Raw genomic sequence first — 24908 nt, 5'->3', positions numbered from 1 at the left:
ATACATCCCTCAGACCTAACAGACATTCAGAAATCCTACGGTCAGGCACTGCACACATTTGCTCCTCACCTACCATACAATCAATCACATCCTTTAACCTATTCGCAATAACTTTAGCAATAATTTTGTAATCACAATTCAAGAGCGCTATAGGCCTCCAATTTTTAAGATCCCTCTTATCCCCTTTTTTAAACAATAACACAGTCACACTCTCACTCATACTTTTAGATAACTTCCCTCTCCTAAGTACTTCCTTACACACCTCCCATACATAATCCCCTAACATATCCCAAAACACAAGATAAAATTCCACAGGCAATCCATCACTCCCTGCCACCTTTCCTTTCTTCATCCCATTCACAGCATCCTCCACCTCACTCTTCCTCACATCCTCTTCCATAAAGAACCCATCAATTTCATCCAAACGCTTATCCACATATCCCAAACATTCCTCCTCTAGAGTCACGTCCCGCTCCTTCTCCGTGAATAAATCAGAATAAAACTTCCACACTTCCTCTAACACCTCATCCTTACCAAAGACCTCTACCCCATCATTCTTAAAAACACTCATCATCTCAGTTTTTTTACTGAATGCCTTTTTAAAGAAAAATTTGCTACATTTCTCATCCTTCTCTTTCACTTCAACCCTAGCCTGTGCAATAATCTTCCTTCCATTCCTCTCCAGACACTCATTCACACTTCCACGAGCTTCCTCAATCTCCTTCTCAACACTCATCCCCAAACGCCTCAATTCATACAAATACTCTAACCTTCTTTGCCATCTCTCATACTCTTCTCTATCTTTCCTCCCTTTCTCACACCCTTTTTTAATAAAAAACCTTTTAGTCTCTAACTTCACCCACTCCCACCACTCAACCACACTATAAAATGCATCCTTCCTCAACACCCATCCATCAAAACGCTCCCTATATTCTTGTAATACACATTCATTATCCAATAAAGACACATTCAACTTCCAAACACCCTTTCCATACTCACTTAGACCACCACCTTTTACCACACACTCAATCCAGGCATGATCCGTGAACGGTAACCTCCTCCGTCTGAAATTAGAAACAGACATTAGTTTTGAGACAAAAATGAAATCAATACGCGAACTTGTATTGTTAGAAAAATATGTATAACCGATAGTACCATCATTATGGGCAACAAAGGAATCCTTTAACCCAAATAAATTTACAATCTCTTTAAGCTGCTTACTAGTACTGTCTAAACCAGACCCACCACCCACCGTAGTACTACTCCTATCCCCCTCTGTTATTATACAATTGAAATCCCCTATAAGGAACACATCATCCCTCCCACTCAAAAAGAAATATAATTTCTCAAACACCTCCCCTCTTTCCTTCCTCCCAGTTGGAGCATAAACATTAATTACTTTATATGTGAAACCCCTGAAAATAAAATGCACTAATAATACCCTACCCGGAACAATATGGACAACTTTTTTAACAACAAACTCATTACTTTTGAACAAAATCCCCACCCCCGAATTACGTTCCATTGAACCAGACCATACCGATTGCCCATAAGGCCAGGAGATATTTGGCTCCCCATCCAAGCAGCACTCCTGGAGACCTAAAACATCAAAAGAATATCCAGAAAGTAAATCAAAAATGGCGGATCTCCTTTCTAAAGATCTAATACTGCGGACATTTAGAGAACCAATTGTTAAACTCATTCAAACATTTGAAGGAAAAAAAGGAAATACAAAATCAAGCATTATCAAAAGGAGGCCTAGCCTTTCCCCGACCTCTACCCTTATTTTTTGCCTCCCCTTCCTTAAACTTAAGAGTCTTTGTCAATTTTTTGACCTGACATTCCTCCAAATAACCTGTGCCCAGGGAGGATAAAGAGGAGTCAGAATCAATCTGACATGACGACCCTCCACCTGCCTCCTCCCTTCCCGGGCTAGGAAAGTCCTCAATCCTTTGACTCTGAGGAGTCGGACAGTCATCCTCCGATTCTTCCACCGGCATCTTTCTCTTCAAGGATTCTTTGTCCACAGTCATCTCCTCTGGGGGATCAGAGGCCTCCGAAACAGATGCCTCCGAAACAGACTCCGCCTTCTCCCCCTCTGCCACCAAAGCATCCGGAACAGACCTAGAAATGGAAGGAAAAACAGGGGCAGACTCTGCTTCACTGGTCAGCACGCTAACCTCTGCATCGCCTGCCCTGGCAGCATTGGAGTCCTCAGGAACTGTCCCACCTCGAAGAGCCATTGCATATGATCGGGGTGCCCCGGACTGGTAAGTGGGGCAACTCCTAGCCAGGTGATCCGAAGAACCACAGAAATGACACTTGCGTTTCTCGGGACAGTCTGCAGTGCGGTGATCAGGCTTGTGGCAGTTCCTGCAAACTTGCCCGGTTGTACAGTTCTCTCTGGTATGACCAAAGCAAAAACAGTCCCGGCAAAAACTTGGCATCCCCGGGTAGTGCAGAAACCCCCTGTTGTTCCCTATCGCAAAGTTCTGCGGGGGGTGACAAAAACCTTCAGCACCACCCTCGGGGGCAGGCCTAAACTCCACCCAAAAACGTCTCATGCCTGTGAAAGTCCCCAGGATGTTATTTTTCCTCTCCGCACCAGAAACAGACACACAATACCTTCTTAGAAAGGTCTGGATCTCCTCATCCCGCACAAAAGGGTTGTACATATGCACTACCACTGGAATTTTCTTAGGCCGAGCCTCGCAGGAAATGAATCGGATCCCTTGTAGGTCAGGGTGAGAAGCATTCTCCTTACTCCGGTAGAGACAGGTACGGAGATCATCCAGGTTGTAGAAGGTCACGTCAAAGAATCCTTGGCTGGGAAAGACCTGGACACAGAAGATGGAAGCATGCGGCATCCTCAGCACTCCCTCCACGACCTTCTGCTGGACATGCAAAATCCCGTAGGCACTCCTCTTTTCCTCCTCGATAAACAGCCGTACTGTATTAGGAGCGTTCGGCGCATTAGCCATCCTCTCCGGCAGACCCGTCCTCCGATGATCACCTTCCCGTTATCCTGGGACTAAGCCCTCTCCCCAATAGCAGCAGGTGGGTGAAGCCCAGGCAATAAACCTGGGCGATCCCACAAGGCCGAGGAGAGGGGTACCCGAATACCTTAGGGCAAGACACTTGATCTTAGCCAAAAGGCCGAGAAGCGATAACCGTGAAAGGGGCGGGCCCAACAAGGTCCCCTTCATGGGCACTATCACTGCTTGCTGTCAGGGAGGCTGCCAGACAATTTTCCATGCACACTCTGGGCTGGGGGGCAGTCAACCACCAGTACACACAGCAGAACCTAAACCCATACCATTATTGCTAAGCAGCAAGACAGGGGCCCATTGCACTCCCACGGGGCCTTTTTAAATGCAATCCATAACCCGGATTTGCCAGGAACCCTTCTTACTCCTCCTACTTGCATGTGACACTGGGCTTAGGATCTGCATAGGAAACACACACACAAGCACACACCTACCTTTGTTGCCTGCAGATGCCTCCTTGGCTGTCCCCAAACGGTATCAAACCAACACCCACGGGAAGCTGTAAGCATAGAGGACATGCCTGCACCCCATTGGACTTACCTGTGTGGGTTAAATCCGGGTTATTTGACAACCTATGGCGGTGATGGTTCTGCTCAGGCAGAGCAGTGCTGATGCTCCTCATAAAGCTGTCGCTGCTGTGAAGGTTCTAGGTGACATCACAAATCCCTTTGGTTACATACACAACAAAGCTGGGTTGTTGTTGTTTACACTCTGCAAGGCCTGTGGAAGTGAGTGACATCATAGCACTGTAGTTCTGAGGGTTCAAGATGGATGCAACAATCTCCTGTTGCTTCTATGAAGGCCGTAATAGACGACATCACCAAACAGCTCCATAGTCACATACACAGCAAAGGAGAGATGTTGTTTACACCTAGTGATGTCAGTGGTATTGAGTGACATCACAGCACAGTGCTAAGGCTCCTGGGCCTGGACACAGCAGCGGCTGCAATATCTCAACGGAGAATACGTTTATATCTATGTGTGTGTGTGCGCATATATATATATATATATATATATATATATATATATATATATATATATTTCTCCGCCGAAATCACTTTTAAACCCATTTCCACCTTTTTTTCCCTTCTCTTCCTCTTACTTTTTTTTCACGTTTTTTTACGTTTTTCTCCTTTTCGCCTCTTTTCTGGGCGTATTATTCTTCTTTTTCTTCTTTTTTTTCGTCTAATGCATACCCCATCAGTGCAGCAATGCTTATTCAATACCGCCAGCAGATGGAGACACTGGGGGATAATTTTCTAAGGATTTATACTGATTTTTCCTGTCTGAATTTGTCGCACAGAAAGTTGCAGGCCAAATATGTGTGACATTTCTGCGACTTTAGCTTCTAGAGCATTTTTACAACATTATACATAGGTGCTGAATACATAAAAAGCGACTGTTCAGCGACAGACAAGTCGCATCGGCTGAAAGTAGGCCAGAATGTCAGTCCATGTTGGAGCAGGTTTAGATACAGTCTAAAGCATAGATCTCAAAGTCTGTGCACAGAATTTAGCAAGGGCCTCGCACCTTCTGATGCATCAGGTAGGTGCACAATAGCATAGCCTAACCCTCTGTACTTTGGTCTATATTGATGCGGGACATAGACAGCCAGCTGATGACCAATCCATTAGTGCAATGGATGGCTGGAAGCATTTGTCTTTGCCTTTGCAATACCACAGAAGCAATGCATGGTCAATGTACAGCAATGACACACCTGTGTGAACAGCCAGGAGACCCCCCCCCCCCCATGTTATGTTACATAGTTACATAGTTAGTACGGTCGAAAAAAGACATATGTCCATCACGTTCAACCAGGGAATTAAGGGGTAGGGGTGTGGCGCGATATTGGGGAAGGGATGAGATTTTATATTTCTTCATAAGCATTAATCTTATTTTGTCAATTAGGAACATTCAGCACCCACCCGCTATCAAGGCAGCTGCCTATCATGTCATGCCCTACCTGCACAGGTGTGCTGGCTACTCAAATGATCCAATTAAGGAGGCCATTTAGTCAGCAGCAGCAGAAGTCCTGTGCCTGGACGCTCCAACAGGGGCCAGACACAAGCAGAAGCAGAAGCAGCAGAAGCAGCAGCAGCACCACCTTTTGTTTATTGGCTGCAGCAGCAGCAAGGCCCACAGGGCTGGCTAGCTGGCTAGCCAGCAAGCAGGTAGCAATGAAAGTAGGAATCTTTCTTTTTAACCCTGTAAGGGGGTGGTGCACTGTACCCGAAGATACTGCCATATCGGGTCAATGCATAGGGCGACGGAAGCAAGCTTCGAAATCGGCCCCCGTTCTCAAAAATCCATTTAATATATGGTCCCCAGATAGGGGACGTATCAGATATTAAACTGATAAGAACAGATACTACACTTGATCTTAGCCAAAAGGCCGAGAAGCGATAACCGTGAAAGGGGCGGGCCCAACAAGGTCCCCTTCATGGGCACTATCACTGCTTGCTGTCAGGGAGGCTGCCAGACAATTTTCCATGCACACTCTGGGCTGGGGGGCAGTCAACCACCAGTACACACAGCAGAACCTAAACCCATACCATTATTGCTAAGCAGCAAGACAGGGGCCCATTGCACTCCCACGGGGCCTTTTTAAATGCAATCCATAACCCGGATTTGCCAGGAACCCTTCTTACTCCTCCTACTTGCATGTGACACTGGGCTTAGGATCTGCATAGGAAACACACACACAAGCACACACCTACCTTTGTTGCCTGCAGATGCCTCCTTGGCTGTCCCCAAACGGTATCAAACCAACACCCACGGGAAGCTGTAAGCATAGAGGACATGCCTGCACCCCATTGGACTTACCTGTGTGGGTTAAATCCGGGTTATTTGACAACCTATGGCGGTGATGGTTCTGCTCAGGCAGAGCAGTGCTGATGCTCCTCATAAAGCTGTCGCTGCTGTGAAGGTTCTAGGTGACATCACAAATCCCTTTGGTTACATACACAACAAAGCTGGGTTGTTGTTGTTTACACTCTGCAAGGCCTGTGGAAGTGAGTGACATCATAGCACTGTAGTTCTGAGGGTTCAAGATGGATGCAACAATCTCCTGTTGCTTCTATGAAGGCCGTAATAGACGACATCACCAAACAGCTCCATAGTCACATACACAGCAAAGGAGAGATGTTGTTTACACCTAGTGATGTCAGTGGTATTGAGTGACATCACAGCACAGTGCTAAGGCTCCTGGGCCTGGACACAGCAGCGGCTGCAATATCTCAACGGAGAATACGTTTATATCTATGTGTGTGTGTGCGCATATATATATATATATATATATATATATATATATATATATATATATATTTCTCCGCCGAAATCACTTTTAAACCCATTTCCACCTTTTTTTCCCTTCTCTTCCTCTTACTTTTTTTTCACGTTTTTTTACGTTTTTCTCCTTTTCGCCTCTTTTCTGGGTGTATTATTCTTCTTTTTCTTCTTTTTTTTCGTCTAATGCATACCCCATCAGTGCAGCAATGCTTATTCAATACCGCCAGCAGATGGAGACACTGGGGGATAATTTTCTAAGGATTTATACTGATTTTTCCTGTCTGAATTTGTCGCACAGAAAGTTGCAGGCCAAATATGTGTGACATTTCTGCGACTTTAGCTTCTAGAGCATTTTTACAACATTATACATAGGTGCTGAATACATAAAAAGCGACTGTTCAGCGACAGACAAGTCGCATCGGCTGAAAGTAGGCCAGAATGTCAGTCCATGTTGGAGCAGGTTTAGATACAGTCTAAAGCATAGATCTCAAAGTCTGTGCACAGAATTTAGCAAGGGCCTCGCACCTTCTGATGCATCAGGTAGGTGCACAATAGCATAGCCTAACCCTCTGTACTTTGGTCTATATTGATGCGGGACATAGACAGCCAGCTGATGACCAATCCATTAGTGCAATGGATGGCTGGAAGCATTTGTCTTTGCCTTTGCAATACCACAGAAGCAATGCATGGTCAATGTACAGCAATGACACACCTGTGTGAACAGCCAGGAGACCCCCCCCCCCCATGTTATGTTACATAGTTACATAGTTAGTACGGTCGAAAAAAGACATATGTCCATCACGTTCAACCAGGGAATTAAGGGGTAGGGGTGTGGCGCGATATTGGGGAAGGGATGAGATTTTATATTTCTTCATAAGCATTAATCTTATTTTGTCAATTAGGAACATTCAGCACCCACCCGCTATCAAGGCAGCTGCCTATCATGTCATGCCCTACCTGCACAGGTGTGCTGGCTACTCAAATGATCCAATTAAGGAGGCCATTTAGTCAGCAGCAGCAGAAGTCCTGTGCCTGGACGCTCCAACAGGGGCCAGACACAAGCAGAAGCAGAAGCAGCAGAAGCAGCAGCAGCACCACCTTTTGTTTATTGGCTGCAGCAGCAGCAAGGCCCACAGGGCTGGCTAGCTGGCTAGCCAGCAAGCAGGTAGCAATGAAAGTAGGAATCTTTCTTTTTAACCCTGTAAGGGGGTGGTGCACTGTACCCGAAGATACTGCCATATCGGGTCAATGCATAGGGCGACGGAAGCAAGCTTCGAAATCGGCCCCCGTTCTCAAAAATCCATTTAATATATGGTCCCCAGATAGGGGACGTATCAGATATTAAACTGATAAGAACAGATTTTTGATTGAAAGAGCTTTATTTTCCGTTCAGTCATTACAAGTCGTACAATAAATTACAGTCACACAAAGCATGATAGTACAATACACAGCAAAGGTTCCCTAAGCTATACATCGCACACCATGCTACTCTAACATTCAGCTCAATCCTGCAATATAAAGGCACAAGAGATCAAACAAAAACCAAATAATACAATCTGTGATCGGGGTAGGGGTGTGGGCGACTATGTGGGGGTAGGGAGGGGGCGGATCACAGGGCCAAACTGTTGGGCTGTATCTTCAGGGAGACATGGGAGAAGGAGAGGGGTCTTCACTCCTCTTCTTCCTCATCAACGGCCGAGCTGTCCAAGATGGAATAGTCTCTAAGCAGGTTCTTGATGAACCTGCGGCAGTCCCGGACGGACATGTTTTCCCTGTTGATCACGAGGCGGTTCCTGGCAAGCCACACTGCGTCCTTAAAACAGTTCATAAGGCGCCAGGCCTCCTGGATGGCCTCCACGTCGTGGGTCCCAGGGAACAGGCCGTAAAGCACCGAATGGTACGATAGGCAGCTCCTGGGCACTGAGTCTCTGAGTTCCTGTTCTAGGGCGTCCAACAGACCCTGTGCAAAGGGGCACTGCCAAAACACGTGGAAAGATGTTTCCTCCACGTAGGGGCAACGGGGGCAGTACCGGGTCTTGCACAGGTTGCGGGCATGCATGAATGACCTGAGAGAGAGACCTCCCATGACGGCCATCCACGACAAGTCCTTGTGTCCATTGGTAAGCCGCTTTGAGGCCACATTGTTCCAAACTGTCTCTGCAGTGGCTGCGGGGAGTCCCGGAACCAGCTCGGTCGAGTCCTTAGCTCGGATGAGCTTGTGGATTGTCTTTGGCTTCCATAGGTCTGGTTTCAGTCCTTCCAGCTGGTGCTCCCTCACAAACCGGACAACATCCCCATAGAACCAGGGAGTGTTCCAGTTGTAAGGGATGGAGCTGTCCCACTTGTCCCAGCCCAGCTGTCTCCAGAGGGGCATGAGAAGCAAGCGAGACATGGACCTGCCCGCTGAGCCAGTCTTTTCTACAAGAGTCCGCTGCACCGTGACACATGCAAAGGAGGCCCTCAGCAGAGCGGGGATGTCGGGTATTCCCTTCCCACCCCTGCGGGGTTCCTTGTACATCACGGTCCTCTTGACTCTGTCCATTTTGCCCCAGACGAAGCCAAACACTGTCCGGGTGATGGCCTTGCAAACGGTGGTATGGGGAGGCCAGGCCTGTGCGGTATATTGGAGCACAGGCAAAACTTCACTCCGCAGGACAAGTGCCTTGCCTTCCATCGTGAGCTTTCTGGAGCTCCACAGTCCGATCTTCGAGTTTATCCTTCCTAGTCGGTCTTGCCAAGACTTAAGGGCCGCTCCTTCCTTCCCGAACCAGACTCCAAGAATTTGAATGAAGTCCGGCTTAACGGCAAAGGGGAAGGGGGCGGGAGAAGCCAGGTGCCATTCCCCGAAGAGCATGGCCTCCGACTTCCCGCAGTTGACTTTTGCCCCCGAAGCTCTGCCGAAGTCCTCGCAGGTCTGGACGAGTGCAGTCACCGAACGCTGGTCAGCGCAGAAGACGGTCACGTCGTCCATGTAGAGCGAGCACTTGACCTCGTGGCGATCTGGTCCTGGTGCGGTGATCCCTCTGATCTCTCCATTCTGCCGGATAGTCTCAGCGAAGAGCTCTATAACACAAACAAAAAGGAGAGGTGAAAGAGGGCAGCCTTGTCTAACCCCTGAAAGAATGGAAAAGGGGTCAGTCTTCCAGCCGTTCACCAACACCGTGCTGTAAATGTCAAAATACATAACGTTAACAAAAGAGCAAAACATCTTCCCCAGACCCAGCCTGCGCAAAACCCTGTCCATGAATGCGTGGGAGACACGGTCGAACGCCTTCTCCTGATCTAAGCTGACCAGGGCGGCGCGGCCCCCGCGGTCCTGGATGTAATGGACCGTGTCTCTCACAAGGGCAAGGCTGTCGGCAATCCTGCGGCCAGGAATGCTGCAGGTCTGGTCCGGATGGACGATCTGCCCCATGACAGGTTTCAGCCTGTTGGCCAGCACCTTGGCGAGGATCTTGTAGTCCACGTTCAGGAGAGAGATGGGACGCCAGTTTTTCAGGTCACATCTCTCCCCCTTCCGCTTATACAAGATCGTGATCATCCCTTCCCTCAACGACGGAGGCATTCTGCCCCCCACCACCATCTCCTCGTACACCTCCAACAGGTCCGGACAGATCAGGTCACCCAGCGCTACGTAGAGCTCGGCCGGGAGACCGTCACTGCCCGGGGTCCTGCCGGGCTTAAAGGATTTAGCGGCAGAGAGCAGCTCCCCCACCGTCAAGGGATCGTCCATTGCCGCCGCACCTGCGGGATCAACAACGTTAGTGACACCTGACAGGAACCTCTCGGCGGCTTCGGGGTCGGATGACTTGGGGGCGTAGAGGTTGCTGTAGAAGTCGTGGACGACCCCCATCACTTCCTCCTTGCCGCTCCTCATGTGTCCGGTCTCATCTCGTAGCTCAGTCAGGGGCGTGTGGCCGGCATGGAGCTTCCTGAAAAAGAAAGAGTTACATTTCTCACCCTTCTCCAGGTTCTCCACCTTGGAACGAAAGACGATTCGCTTGGATTCCTCCTCAAAGTGCCTTTTCAAGCTCTTTTTGGTCTCCTCCAGCTCCTCCCTGACGTCCCAGCCACACTGGAGCAGGTCCTGCAGGGACCGCAGCTCGCGCTGCAGTTTCCTCAAGTCCCACTTCTTCGCACACGCCTGTTGTCTGCCTTTTGCCTGAAAGAAACAACGGAATTCGACTTTAACATATTCCCACCAATCGCTGATGCACTTGAACAGGCATTTGTCATTTCGCCATACAAGGTAAGCATCCCTAAGTTCCTCCATGACCTCCCTCTGCTCCAACAGGGCACAATTCAACTTCCAGGAGCCCGGGCCAGGTGGGAATCCATGGCCCAGAGTCCCCCGGAATCGAATGGCCCTGTGGTCAGAGAAGAAGCAGGGGACCATAGAGTACGACACCTTTCTGACTGCTCTCGAAGTGAAGATGAAGTCTATCCGAGAACGGAGCGAGCCATCGGGACGGCTCCACGTATAGTTTACGGAGCCGTTCCCGATGGACCCGACAACGTCCTGCAAGGATGCCTCCGTCACCATCTCAATCAGCAGTTTAGACGTCACGTCCAGGTTGGCGGATGTGCCAGAACTGCGCCCTTCCACCTCAATGGGGCAGTTGAAGTCACCACCCAACACTACTGCCCTAGTGGTGGCGAGTTCAGCCCGCAGGGCCTGGAGAACCTCCAGTCGGACATCCCTCTCAGGGGAGGCATACACGTTGATGAGCCGCACGGGCTCACCCGCCCAGGAACCGTCTGCGACAAGAAGTCTGCCACAGACGAGCTCCCGGACGGAATCAAGTGCAAAGTTACCTCCCCTGATCAGGATGGCCACCCCCGCAGACCTATTGTCGCCCCCACCAGACCAGTAGGAAGGGCCGTGAGGCCACTGCCTGGCCAGATGGTTGTAAGACCTAGAAGCAGACAAAGCACATTCCTGCAACATGTAAACATCACACCTCTGGGAATCTAAGAACGTAAGAACAGTCTGAAATCTGAACCAAGCTCTAATACTCCTCACATTAATGCAGAAGATGTTGAGATCAGCCATGGGAATAAAAAGAGAGGTTAGTTCTGATACTAGTTACCAGTCTGGTCGGACGGGTCCTCTTCTCTGGCGCCTGTCGGCTCCTGTGGCTTCTCGTAGCGCCCTTCCAAGAACTCGTCGTAGACCGTGTTGGACGGAGTGTCCAGGATTTTCTTAACCTCTGGGTCCTGCAGCAGCTCCTCCATAGATTGAGCTTGGACTGGCTCTGCTTGGACCTGCTCCACTTGGGCCTGCTCCATCACCTCCTCTCCTTCTGAAGCCTCAAGGCTCTCGCAGACCTGCTCCATCTCCTCCTCCTCATCTGAAGCTTGAGGGGTCTCGCAGGTCTCGATTATCTTTCTTTTGTGGGACTCTTCTGATACGTTGTCCCTTCCTTTCCTCTTCCTCTGTATGGTACCTGGGGGAGGAAGCACAGGAAAGTCCTCCGAAGGGCGGGCACCAGCAGCTGGAGGGGGGTTAGGTGCTGCTGGGCCAGGAGAGAAAGGAGGCTGGGTGGGGCGGGGGGCAGGAGAGAGTGCCCGGGCAGGGGAGGACGGGGCAGGGGTGGGCCGGGCAGGGGAGGACGGGGCAGGGGTGGGCCGGGCAGGGGAGGACGGGGCAGGGGTGGGCCGGGGTGGGGTACGGGGGGCAGGGGTGGGCCGGGGTGGGGTACGGGGGGCAGGGGTGGGGCGGGATGGGGCAGGAGGGGCGGGGGTGGGACGGGATGGGGCAGGAGGGGCAGGGGTGGGACGGGATGGGGCAGGAGGGGCAGGGGTGGGACGGGATGGGGCAGGGGTGGGACGGGATGGGGCAGGGGTGGGGCGGGATGGGGCAGGAGATGGGGCGGGAGGGGCAGGGGATGGGGCGGGAGGGGCAGGGGAGGGGCGGGACGGGGCAGGGGTGGTGGCTTTCGCCTTCTTACCCTCCTTGGTCGGCTTGGCCATCCGTGGTGTTGGCTCCGGAGCTGGGGCTGGCTTCGGTGCTCTCGCTGCCACAGATGCCCATGTTCTCTCCCTCTGGGGGCAGTCCTTGTAGCTGTGGGCTGCCAGTCCGCAGAGGTTGCAGGTCTTGCTCTTGGGGCAGTCCTTGGTCGTGTGACCTGTCACACGGCAATACCTGCAGGCATCCTCCGTACAGTCCTTGCCCTCGTGGCCCATCTTGCCACATCTCCTGCAGGTCTGCGGCATGTCCGGGTAGAAGATAAGTCCTGTGGAGTTGCCCAAGGAAAATGTCGTTGGCAGGTGCTGTAGTCCGTCTGGAGAAGCAGGGTTCTTGTTGAGTCTGACGACCACAGACCACTTGCAGGTCCAGTATCCGAGTGAGTTCAGGATGCGGGTGGGCTCCCTCACCACGGTGCAGAAGCGCTTCAGGAAGGTCGAGATGTCCGTGCCTGGGGTGTGTGGGTTCCGCATTGAGACCGTCACCCGCCTCTCCTCTCTTTGAATAAGGCAGTTGCCCACAAAGCGAGAGAAAGGGGATTCGGGACTCGCCGCTTTCACCACCTCCCAGTATCTTCTACAGGTCCCAATGGTGGCAAAGGTGATGTAGAAGATTCCCGAAAAGAAGGTTGCTATTCCCAGGGTGTCAGCCGTGGGGAAGCCTTGATCCGCCAGCATCTTCTTGCAGAACACGTCGTGGGACATGTCCGGCACCCTTCCGTCCACGGGCTTGAGCTTCAAGGCAACAGTCTGCCTCATCCAGGGCTCCAGGGTTGGAGCTTCCAGGTTAGGAATTCTGCCGCCCTTCTGCCTTGCCGTGGTGGAGGTTGAAGCTTGCTGTGGTTGGGGCTGGACCTCCAGGCCTTGCCCTGCAGCCTCCTGGGTGGACTTGCTGGTTGAGGCCATGGCTTCTTCCAGCAGGCTCTTTTCCGCTTCCTTGCTTGCTTGTGGAGAGAGGCTTCGCAAAGTCTTCTTTCCCGGGTGGGAGGAGCTATGCAGATCCGGTCCCGGTGGGAGGAGCTATGCAAATCCTTCTCCAGAGGCAGCGAGTTTCTTCGAAAAGATTCTGCGCCGCCTTCCTCTTCGCCGCTGTTCCGGAATTCACCGCCGATTCCCTTCTTCCAGGTTCTTCGTCGGCTTCTTCCGGAGCTGCAGTCTTCAAGATCTTCTCCTTCTTCAGATGTTCCGAGGCAGGCAGGAGACGATCTTCAGGTGGTATGCTCTAGAGAAATGCGGTTCTAATAAGAACGAAAAGTACTGCAATCGTACTACGCAAAATCTCTACCACAATGCTTGGAGTTCTTCAGACCGTAGCGATCATGGTATCTCCCCTGCCAGGTAAGTATCCCCTACTGATAAGAACAGATACTACACTTGATCTTAGCCAAAAGGCCGAGAAGCGATAACCGTGAAAGGGGCGGGCCCAACAAGGTCCCCTTCATGGGCACTATCACTGCTTGCTGTCAGGGAGGCTGCCAGACAATTTTCCATGCACACTCTGGGCTGGGGGGCAGTCAACCACCAGTACACACAGCAGAACCTAAACCCATACCATTATTGCTAAGCAGCAAGACAGGGGCCCATTGCACTCCCACGGGGCCTTTTTAAATGCAATCCATAACCCGGATTTGCCAGGAACCCTTCTTACTCCTCCTACTTGCATGTGACACTGGGCTTAGGATCTGCATAGGAAACACACACACAAGCACACACCTACCTTTGTTGCCTGCAGATGCCTCCTTGGCTGTCCCCAAACGGTATCAAACCAACACCCACGGGAAGCTGTAAGCATAGAGGACATGCCTGCACCCCATTGGACTTACCTGTGTGGGTTAAATCCGGGTTATTTGACAACCTATGGCGGTGATGGTTCTGCTCAGGCAGAGCAGTGCTGATGCTCCTCATAAAGCTGTCGCTGCTGTGAAGGTTCTAGGTGACATCACAAATCCCTTTGGTTACATACACAACAAAGCTGGGTTGTTGTTGTTTACACTCTGCAAGGCCTGTGGAAGTGAGTGACATCATAGCACTGTAGTTCTGAGGGTTCAAGATGGATGCAACAATCTCCTGTTGCTTCTATGAAGGCCGTAATAGACGACATCACCAAACAGCTCCATAGTCACATACACAGCAAAGGAGAGATGTTGTTTACACCTAGTGATGTCAGTGGTATTGAGTGACATCACAGCACAGTGCTAAGGCTCCTGGGCCTGGACACAGCAGCGGCTGCAATATCTCAACGGAGAATACGTTTATATCTATGTGTGTGTGTGCGCATATATATATATATATATATATATATATATATATATATATATATATTTCTCCGCCGAAATCACTTTTAAACCCATTTCCACCTTTTTTTCCCTTCTCTTCCTCTTACTTTTTTTTCACGTTTTTTTACGTTTTTCTCCTTTTCGCCTCTTTTCTGGGCGTATTATTCTTCTTTTTCTTCTTTTTTTTCGTCTAATGCATACCCCATCAGTGCAGCAATGCTTATTCAATACCGCCAGCAGATGGAGACACTGGGGGATAATTTTCTAAGGATTTATACTGATTTTTCCTGTCTGAATTTGTCGCACAGAAAGTTGCAGGCCAAATATGTGTGACATTTCTGCGACTTTAGCTTCTAGAGCATTTTTACAACATTATACATAGGTGCTGAATATATAAAAAGCGACTGTTCAGCGACAGACAAGTCGCATCGGCTGAAAGTAGGCCAGAATGTCAGTCCATGTTGGAGCAGGTTTAGATACAGTCTAAAGCATAGATCTCAAAGTCTGTGCACAGAATTTAGCAAGGGCCTCGCACCTTCTGATGCATCAGGTAGGTGCACAATAGCATAGCCTAACCCTCTGTACTTTGGTCTATATTGATGCGGGACATAGACAGCCAGCTGATGACCAATCCATTAGTGCAATGGATGGCTGGAAGCATTTGTCTTTGCCTTTGCAATACCACAGAAGCAATGCATGGTCAATGTACAGCAATGACACACCTGTGTGAACAGCCAGGAGACCCCCCCCCCCCCATGTTATGTTACATAGTTACATAGTTAGTACGGTCGAAAAAAGACATATGTCCATCACGTTCAACCAGGGAATTAAGGGGTAGGGGTGTGGCGCGATATTGGGGAAGGGATGAGATTTTATATTTCTTCATAAGCATTAATCTTATTTTGTCAATTAGGAACATTCAGCACCCACCCGCTATCAAGGCAGCTGCCTATCATGTCATGCCCTACCTGCACAGGTGTGCTGGCTACTCAAATGATCCAATTAAGGAGGCCATTTAGTCAGCAGCAGCAGAAGTCCTGTGCCTGGACGCTCCAACAGGGGCCAGACACAAGCAGAAGCAGAAGCAGCAGAAGCAGCAGCAGCACCACCTTTTGTTTATTGGCTGCAGCAGCAGCAAGGCCCACAGGGCTGGCTAGCTGGCTAGCCAGCAAGCAGGTAGCAATGAAAGTAGGAATCTTTCTTTTTAACCCTGTAAGGGGGTGGTGCACTGTACCCGAAGATACTGCCATATCGGGTCAATGCATAGGGCGACGGAAGCAAGCTTCGAAATCGGCCCCCGTTCTCAAAAATCCATTTAATATATGGTCCCCAGATAGGGGACGTATCAGATATTAAACTGATAAGAACAGATACTACACTTGATCTTAGCCAAAAGGCCGAGAAGCGATAACCGTGAAAGGGGCGGGCCCAACAAGGTCCCCTTCATGGGCACTATCACTGCTTGCTGTCAGGGAGGCTGCCAGACAATTTTCCATGCACACTCTGGGCTGGGGGGCAGTCAACCACCAGTACACACAGCAGAACCTAAACCCATACCATTATTGCTAAGCAGCAAGACAGGGGCCCATTGCACTCCCACGGGGCCTTTTTAAATGCAATCCATAACCCGGATTTGCCAGGAACCCTTCTTACTCCTCCTACTTGCATGTGACACTGGGCTTAGGATCTGCATAGGAAACACACACACAAGCACACACCTACCTTTGTTGCCTGCAGATGCCTCCTTGGCTGTCCCCAAACGGTATCAAACCAACACCCACGGGAAGCTGTAAGCATAGAGGACATGCCTGCACCCCATTGGACTTACCTGTGTGGGTTAAATCCGGGTTATTTGACAACCTATGGCGGTGATGGTTCTGCTCAGGCAGAGCAGTGCTGATGCTCCTCATAAAGCTGTCGCTGCTGTGAAGGTTCTAGGTGACATCACAAATCCCTTTGGTTACATACACAACAAAGCTGGGTTGTTGTTGTTTACACTCTGCAAGGCCTGTGGAAGTGAGTGACATCATAGCACTGTAGTTCTGAGGGTTCAAGATGGATGCAACAATCTCCTGTTGCTTCTATGAAGGCCGTAATAGACGACATCACCAAACAGCTCCATAGTCACATACACAGCAAAGGAGAGATGTTGTTTACACCTAGTGATGTCAGTGGTATTGAGTGACATCACAGCACAGTGCTAAGGCTCCTGGGCCTGGACACAGCAGCGGCTGCAATATCTCAACGGAGAATACGTTTATATCTATGTGTGTGTGTGCGCATATATATATATATATATATATATATATATATATATATATATTTCTCCGCCGAAATCACTTTTAAACCCATTTCCACCTTTTTTTCCCTTCTCTTCCTCTTACTTTTTTTTCACGTTTTTTTACGTTTTTCTCCTTTTCGCCTCTTTTCTGGGCGTATTATTCTTCTTTTTCTTCTTTTTTTTCGTCTAATGCATACCCCATCAGTGCAGCAATGCTTATTCAATACCGCCAGCAGATGGAGACACTGGGGGATAATTTTCTAAGGATTTATACTGATTTTTCCTGTCTGAATTTGTCGCACAGAAAGTTGCAGGCCAAATATGTGTGACATTTCTGCGACTTTAGCTTCTAGAGCATTTTTACAACATTATACATAGGTGCTGAATACATAAAAAGCGACTGTTCAGCGACAGACAAGTCGCATCGGCTGAAAGTAGGCCAGAATGTCAGTCCATGTTGGAGCAGGTTTAGATACAGTCTAAAGCATAGATCTCAAAGTCTGTGCACAGAATTTAGCAAGGGCCTCGCACCTTCTGATGCATCAGGTAGGTGCACAATAGCATAGCCTAACCCTCTGTACTTTGGTCTATATTGATGCGGGACATAGACAGCCAGCTGATGACCAATCCATTAGTGCAATGGATGGCTGGAAGCATTTGTCTTTGCCTTTGCAATACCACAGAAGCAATGCATGGTCAATGTACAGCAATGACACACCTGTGTGAACAGCCAGGAGACCCCCCCCCCCCCATGTTATGTTACATAGTTACATAGTTAGTACGGTCGAAAAAAGACATATGTCCATCACGTTCAACCAGGGAATTAAGGGGTAGGGGTGTGGCGCGATATTGGGGAAGGGATGAGATTTTATATTTCTTCATAAGCATTAATCTTATTTTGTCAATTAGGAACATTCAGCACCCACCCGCTATCAAGGCAGCTGCCTATCATGTCATGCCCTACCTGCACAGGTGTGCTGGCTACTCAAATGATCCAATTAAGGAGGCCATTTAGTCAGCAGCAGCAGAAGTCCTGTGCCTGGACGCTCCAACAGGGGCCAGACACAAGCAGAAGCAGAAGCAGCAGAAGCAGCAGCAGCACCACCTTTTGTTTATTGGCTGCAGCAGCAGCAAGGCCCACAGGGCTGGCTAGCTGGCTAGCCAGCAAGCAGGTAGCAATGAAAGTAGGAATCTTTCTTTTTAACCCTGTAAGGGGGTGGTGCACTGTACCCGAAGATACTGCCATATCGGGTCAATGCATAGGGCGACGGAAGCAAGCTTCGAAATCGGCCCCCGTTCTCAAAAATCCATTTAATATATGGTCCCCAGATAGGGGACGTATCAGATATTAAACTGATAAGAACAGATTCTTTTATCTAAAGCCGAGGAACGTGCTTTCGATTCACCCAAAGTGCAAGAAAAAGTGCAAACGTGTTACACTAAAAAAACGTGCACAAAGGATGCGGTCTATCGCAAGCCCTTCTCCGATAGGAGAGAGGCCCCCCAACAAACCTTACCCTTCACCTCCGGACCAAAAGGTACCTGCGAGGTTCCAGGTTCGATGTCCCTTTTCGCCGAAGCTACTAGGGGACCACAAATGCTCCCGGCATCCCCCTTGGCGTTGGCCAAGGTATCTGCCCGCAGAGCCGATTACGGTAGGTACCCTGCCAAAGCAGGAGTACCCGGGGTGTTTGCAGGGAGGTGCGGAACCTAATGGCCACACACACCTCCCCTAGACCGCCAGGAGGGACACCCAGAAGGGCTACCGCATCCTGACAAATCCTGTGAACACACAACACGCAAAAAGTGACACAGTGAGACAAAAAAGAAATAAATAAGTGAATGTGTGCAGATATACTGCCCGGACATCCGGCCGGATCTATAAAAATTTCTCTGATCCTAGCCAGAAGGCCGGGAATCAAGAGGTGAGTGCCACAAGGTGAAGAGATTATGGTGCCCGTGCTTCAACTCAGTGAGTCTATTCTCCCAGTGAGTTTCGGCACCTCGGGGTCACCACTCCCCGAGGCACAAAAGTACCTCGGCTCTAGACCCTCTCAGCCTCATGGCGAGACCCGGAGGGAACAGGTCACATCGGGGCAGCCGTCGAGCTGATTCCTCAGAACCAGCCCCGGAAAGCCCTGGTACACCTGCATCCTCCATGCAGCACCCATCCCAACCAGCATGAAAACTGATAAGAACAGATACTACACTTGATCTTAGCCAAAAGGCCGAGAAGCGATAACCGTGAAAGGGGCGGGCCCAACAAGGTCCCCTTCATGGGCACTATCACTGCTTGCTGTCAGGGAGGCTGCCAGACAATTTTCCATGCACACTCTGGGCTGGGGGGCAGTCAACCACCAGTACACACAGCAGAACCTAAACCCATACCATTATTGCTAAGCAGCAAGACAGGGGCCCATTGCACTCCCACGGGGCCTTTTTAAATGCAATCCATAACCCGGATTTGCCAGGAACCCTTCTTACTCCTCCTACTTGCATGTGACACTGGGCTTAGGATCTGCATAGGAAACACACACACAAGCACACACCTACCTTTGTTGCCTGCAGATGCCTCCTTGGCTGTCCCCAAACGGTATCAAACCAACACCCACGGGAAGCTGTAAGCATAGAGGACATGCCTGCACCCCATTGGACTTACCTGTGTGGGTTAAATCCGGGTTATTTGACAACCTATGGCGGTGATGGTTCTGCTCAGGCAGAGCAGTGCTGATGCTCCTCATAAAGCTGTCGCTGCTGTGAAGGTTCTAGGTGACATCACAAATCCCTTTGGTTACATACACAACAAAGCTGGGTTGTTGTTGTTTACACTCTGCAAGGCCTGTGGAAGTGAGTGACATCATAGCACTGTAGTTCTGAGGGTTCAAGATGGATGCAACAATCTCCTGTTGCTTCTATGAAGGCCGTAATAGACGACATCACCAAACAGCTCCATAGTCACATACACAGCAAAGGAGAGATGTTGTTTACACCTAGTGATGTCAGTGGTATTGAGTGACATCACAGCACAGTGCTAAGGCTCCTGGGCCTGGACACAGCAGCGGCTGCAATATCTCAACGGAGAATACGTTTATATCTATGTGTGTGTGTGCGCATATATATATATATATATATATATATATATATATATATATATATATTTCTCCGCCGAAATCACTTTTAAACCCATTTCCACCTTTTTTTCCCTTCTCTTCCTCTTACTTTTTTTTCACGTTTTTTTACGTTTTTCTCCTTTTCGCCTCTTTTCTGGGCGTATTATTCTTCTTTTTCTTCTTTTTTTTCGTCTAATGCATACCCCATCAGTGCAGCAATGCTTATTCAATACCGCCAGCAGATGGAGACACTGGGGGATAATTTTCTAAGGATTTATACTGATTTTTCCTGTCTGAATTTGTCGCACAGAAAGTTGCAGGCCAAATATGTGTGACATTTCTGCGACTTTAGCTTCTAGAGCATTTTTACAACATTATACATAGGTGCTGAATACATAAAAAGCGACTGTTCAGCGACAGACAAGTCGCATCGGCTGAAAGTAGGCCAGAATGTCAGTCCATGTTGGAGCAGGTTTAGATACAGTCTAAAGCATAGATCTCAAAGTCTGTGCACAGAATTTAGCAAGGGCCTCGCACCTTCTGATGCATCAGGTAGGTGCACAATAGCATAGCCTAACCCTCTGTACTTTGGTCTATATTGATGCGGGACATAGACAGCCAGCTGATGACCAATCCATTAGTGCAATGGATGGCTGGAAGCATTTGTCTTTGCCTTTGCAATACCACAGAAGCAATGCATGGTCAATGTACAGCAATGACACACCTGTGTGAACAGCCAGGAGACCCCCCCCCCCCCCCATGTTATGTTACATAGTTACATAGTTAGTACGGTCGAAAAAAGACATATGTCCATCACGTTCAACCAGGGAATTAAGGGGTAGGGGTGTGGCGCGATATTGGGGAAGGGATGAGATTTTATATTTCTTCATAAGCATTAATCTTATTTTGTCAATTAGGAACATTCAGCACCCACCCGCTATCAAGGCAGCTGCCTATCATGTCATGCCCTACCTGCACAGGTGTGCTGGCTACTCAAATGATCCAATTAAGGAGGCCATTTAGTCAGCAGCAGCAGAAGTCCTGTGCCTGGACGCTCCAACAGGGGCCAGACACAAGCAGAAGCAGAAGCAGCAGAAGCAGCAGCAGCACCACCTTTTGTTTATTGGCTGCAGCAGCAGCAAGGCCCACAGGGCTGGCTAGCTGGCTAGCCAGCAAGCAGGTAGCAATGAAAGTAGGAATCTTTCTTTTTAACCCTGTAAGGGGGTGGTGCACTGTACCCGAAGATACTGCCATATCGGGTCAATGCATAGGGCGACGGAAGCAAGCTTCGAAATCGGCCCCCGTTCTCAAAAATCCATTTAATATATGGTCCCCAGATAGGGGACGTATCAGATATTAAACTGATAAGAACAGATACTACACTTGATCTTAGCCAAAAGGCCGAGAAGCGATAACCGTGAAAGGGGCGGGCCCAACAAGGTCCCCTTCATGGGCACTATCACTGCTTGCTGTCAGGGAGGCTGCCAGACAATTTTCCATGCACACTCTGGGCTGGGGGGCAGTCAACCACCAGTACACACAGCAGAACCTAAACCCATACCATTATTGCTAAGCAGCAAGACAGGGGCCCATTGCACTCCCACGGGGCCTTTTTAAATGCAATCCATAACCCGGATTTGCCAGGAACCCTTCTTACTCCTCCTACTTGCATGTGACACTGGGCTTAGGATCTGCATAGGAAACACACACACAAGCACACACCTACCTTTGTTGCCTGCAGATGCCTCCTTGGCTGTCCCCAAACGGTATCAAACCAACACCCACGGGAAGCTGTAAGCATAGAGGACATGCCTGCACCCCATTGGACTTACCTGTGTGGGTTAAATCCGGGTTATTTGACAACCTATGGCGGTGATGGTTCTGCTCAGGCAGAGCAGTGCTGATGCTCCTCATAAAGCTGTCGCTGCTGTGAAGGTTCTAGGTGACATCACAAATCCCTTTGGTTACATACACAACAAAGCTGGGTTGTTGTTGTTTACACTCTGCAAGGCCTGTGGAAGTGAGTGACATCATAGCACTGTAGTTCTGAGGGTTCAAGATGGATGCAACAATCTCCTGTTGCTTCTATGAAGGCCGTAATAGACGACATCACCAAACAGCTCCATAGTCACATACACAGCAAAGGAGAGATGTTGTTTACACCTAGTGATGTCAGTGGTATTGAGTGACATCACAGCACAGTGCTAAGGCTCCTGGGCCTGGACACAGCAGCGGCTGCAATATCTCAACGGAGAATACGTTTATATCTATGTGTGTGTGTGCGCATATATATATATATATATATATATATATATATATATATATATATATATTTCTCCGCCGAAATCACTTTTAAACCCATTTCCACCTTTTTTTCCCTTCTCTTCCTCTTACTTTTTTTTCACGTTTTTTTACGTTTTTCTCCTTTTCGCCTCTTTTCTGGGCGTATTATTCTTCTTTTTCTTCTTTTTTTTCGTCTAATGCATACCCCATCAGTGCAGCAATGCTTATTCAATACCGCCAGCAGATGGAGACACTGGGGGATAATTTTCTAAGGATTTATACTGATTTTTCCTGTCTGAATTTGTCGCACAGAAAGTTGCAGGCCAAATATGTGTGACATTTCTGCGACTTTAGCTTCTAGAGCATTTTTACAACATTATACATAGGTGCTGAATACATAAAAAGCGACTGTTCAGCGACAGACAAGTCGCATCGGCTGAAAGTAGGCCAGAATGTCAGTCCATGTTGGAGCAGGTTTAGATACAGTCTAAAGCATAGATCTCAAAGTCTGTGCACAGAATTTAGCAAGGGCCTCGCACCTTCTGATGCATCAGGTAGGTGCACAATAGCATAGCCTAACCCTCTGTACTTTGGTCTATATTGATGCGGGACATAGACAGCCAGCTGATGACCAATCCATTAGTGCAATGGATGGCTGGAAGCATTTGTCTTTGCCTTTGCAATACCACAGAAGCAATGCATGGTCAATGTACAGCAATGACACACCTGTGTGAACAGCCAGGAGACCCCCCCCCCCCCCCATGTTATGTTACATAGTTACATAGTTAGTACGGTCGAAAAAAGACATATGTCCATCACGTTCAACCAGGGAATTAAGGGGTAGGGGTGTGGCGCGATATTGGGGAAGGGATGAGATTTTATATTTCTTCATAAGCATTAATCTTATTTTGTCAATTAGGAACATTCAGCACCCACCCGCTATCAAGGCAGCTGCCTATCATGTCATGCCCTACCTGCACAGGTGTGCTGGCTACTCAAATGATCCAATTAAGGAGGCCATTTAGTCAGCAGCAGCAGAAGTCCTGTGCCTGGACGCTCCAACAGGGGCCAGACACAAGCAGAAGCAGAAGCAGCAGAAGCAGCAGCAGCACCACCTTTTGTTTATTGGCTGCAGCAGCAGCAAGGCCCACAGGGCTGGCTAGCTGGCTAGCCAGCAAGCAGGTAGCAATGAAAGTAGGAATCTTTCTTTTTAACCCTGTAAGGGGGTGGTGCACTGTACCCGAAGATACTGCCATATCGGGTCAATGCATAGGGCGACGGAAGCAAGCTTCGAAATCGGCCCCCGTTCTCAAAAATCCATTTAATATATGGTCCCCAGATAGGGGACGTATCAGATATTAAACTGATAAGAACAGATACTACACTTGATCTTAGCCAAAAGGCCGAGAAGCGATAACCGTGAAAGGGGCGGGCCCAACAAGGTCCCCTTCATGGGCACTATCACTGCTTGCTGTCAGGGAGGCTGCCAGACAATTTTCCATGCACACTCTGGGCTGGGGGGCAGTCAACCACCAGTACACACAGCAGAACCTAAACCCATACCATTATTGCTAAGCAGCAAGACAGGGGCCCATTGCACTCCCACGGGGCCTTTTTAAATGCAATCCATAACCCGGATTTGCCAGGAACCCTTCTTACTCCTCCTACTTGCATGTGACACTGGGCTTAGGATCTGCATAGGAAACACACACACAAGCACACACCTACCTTTGTTGCCTGCAGATGCCTCCTTGGCTGTCCCCAAACGGTATCAAACCAACACCCACGGGAAGCTGTAAGCATAGAGGACATGCCTGCACCCCATTGGACTTACCTGTGTGGGTTAAATCCGGGTTATTTGACAACCTATGGCGGTGATGGTTCTGCTCAGGCAGAGCAGTGCTGATGCTCCTCATAAAGCTGTCGCTGCTGTGAAGGTTCTAGGTGACATCACAAATCCCTTTGGTTACATACACAACAAAGCTGGGTTGTTGTTGTTTACACTCTGCAAGGCCTGTGGAAGTGAGTGACATCATAGCACTGTAGTTCTGAGGGTTCAAGATGGATGCAACAATCTCCTGTTGCTTCTATGAAGGCCGTAATAGACGACATCACCAAACAGCTCCATAGTCACATACACAGCAAAGGAGAGATGTTGTTTACACCTAGTGATGTCAGTGGTATTGAGTGACATCACAGCACAGTGCTAAGGCTCCTGGGCCTGGACACAGCAGCGGCTGCAATATCTCAACGGAGAATACGTTTATATCTATGTGTGTGTGTGCGCATATATATATATATATATATATATATATATATATATATATATATTTCTCCGCCGAAATCACTTTTAAACCCATTTCCACCTTTTTTTCCCTTCTCTTCCTCTTACTTTTTTTTCACGTTTTTTTACGTTTTTCTCCTTTTCGCCTCTTTTCTGGGCGTATTATTCTTCTTTTTCTTCTTTTTTTTCGTCTAATGCATACCCCATCAGTGCAGCAATGCTTATTCAATACCGCCAGCAGATGGAGACACTGGGGGATAATTTTCTAAGGATTTATACTGATTTTTCCTGTCTGAATTTGTCGCACAGAAAGTTGCAGGCCAAATATGTGTGACATTTCTGCGACTTTAGCTTCTAGAGCATTTTTACAAC

At 48.9% G+C, this 24908-nt stretch overlaps 4 non-coding genes and 4 pseudogenes across 4 annotated transcripts; all 8 read right to left on the bottom strand.

The window, feature by feature from the left end:
- Window positions 1-5260: 5260 nt before the first annotated feature.
- Window positions 5261-5451, bottom strand: LOC130338262 (U2 spliceosomal RNA). The gene has a single exon (XR_008878993.1). It is a non-coding gene; the product is annotated as a U2 spliceosomal RNA (small nuclear RNA).
- A 2091-nt stretch (window positions 5452-7542) lies between these two features.
- On the bottom strand, window positions 7543-7715 carry LOC130338302 (U2 spliceosomal RNA; annotated as a pseudogene).
- A 5817-nt stretch (window positions 7716-13532) lies between these two features.
- On the bottom strand, window positions 13533-13706 carry LOC130338309 (U2 spliceosomal RNA; annotated as a pseudogene).
- Window positions 13707-15796: 2090 nt separating this feature from the next.
- On the bottom strand, window positions 15797-15987 carry LOC130338260 (U2 spliceosomal RNA). Its single transcript, XR_008878992.1, has one exon. It is a non-coding gene; the product is annotated as a U2 spliceosomal RNA (small nuclear RNA).
- Window positions 15988-18073: 2086 nt separating this feature from the next.
- Window positions 18074-18253, bottom strand: LOC130338301 (U2 spliceosomal RNA; annotated as a pseudogene).
- A 686-nt stretch (window positions 18254-18939) lies between these two features.
- LOC130338313 (U2 spliceosomal RNA) lies at window positions 18940-19099 on the bottom strand (annotated as a pseudogene).
- Window positions 19100-21191: 2092 nt separating this feature from the next.
- LOC130338259 (U2 spliceosomal RNA) lies at window positions 21192-21382 on the bottom strand. The gene has a single exon (XR_008878991.1). It is a non-coding gene; the product is annotated as a U2 spliceosomal RNA (small nuclear RNA).
- A 2094-nt stretch (window positions 21383-23476) lies between these two features.
- On the bottom strand, window positions 23477-23667 carry LOC130338258 (U2 spliceosomal RNA). The gene has a single exon (XR_008878990.1). It is a non-coding gene; the product is annotated as a U2 spliceosomal RNA (small nuclear RNA).
- Between the last annotated feature and the right edge of the window lie 1241 nt (window positions 23668-24908).

The sequence above is a fragment of the Hyla sarda genome, unplaced genomic scaffold (assembly GCF_029499605.1).
Source record: "Hyla sarda isolate aHylSar1 unplaced genomic scaffold, aHylSar1.hap1 scaffold_517, whole genome shotgun sequence".
NCBI lineage: Eukaryota > Metazoa > Chordata > Amphibia > Anura > Hylidae > Hyla > Hyla sarda.
Note: the sequence above shows the minus strand (reverse complement) of the source record. Positions and strands in the feature narration are given on the sequence as shown.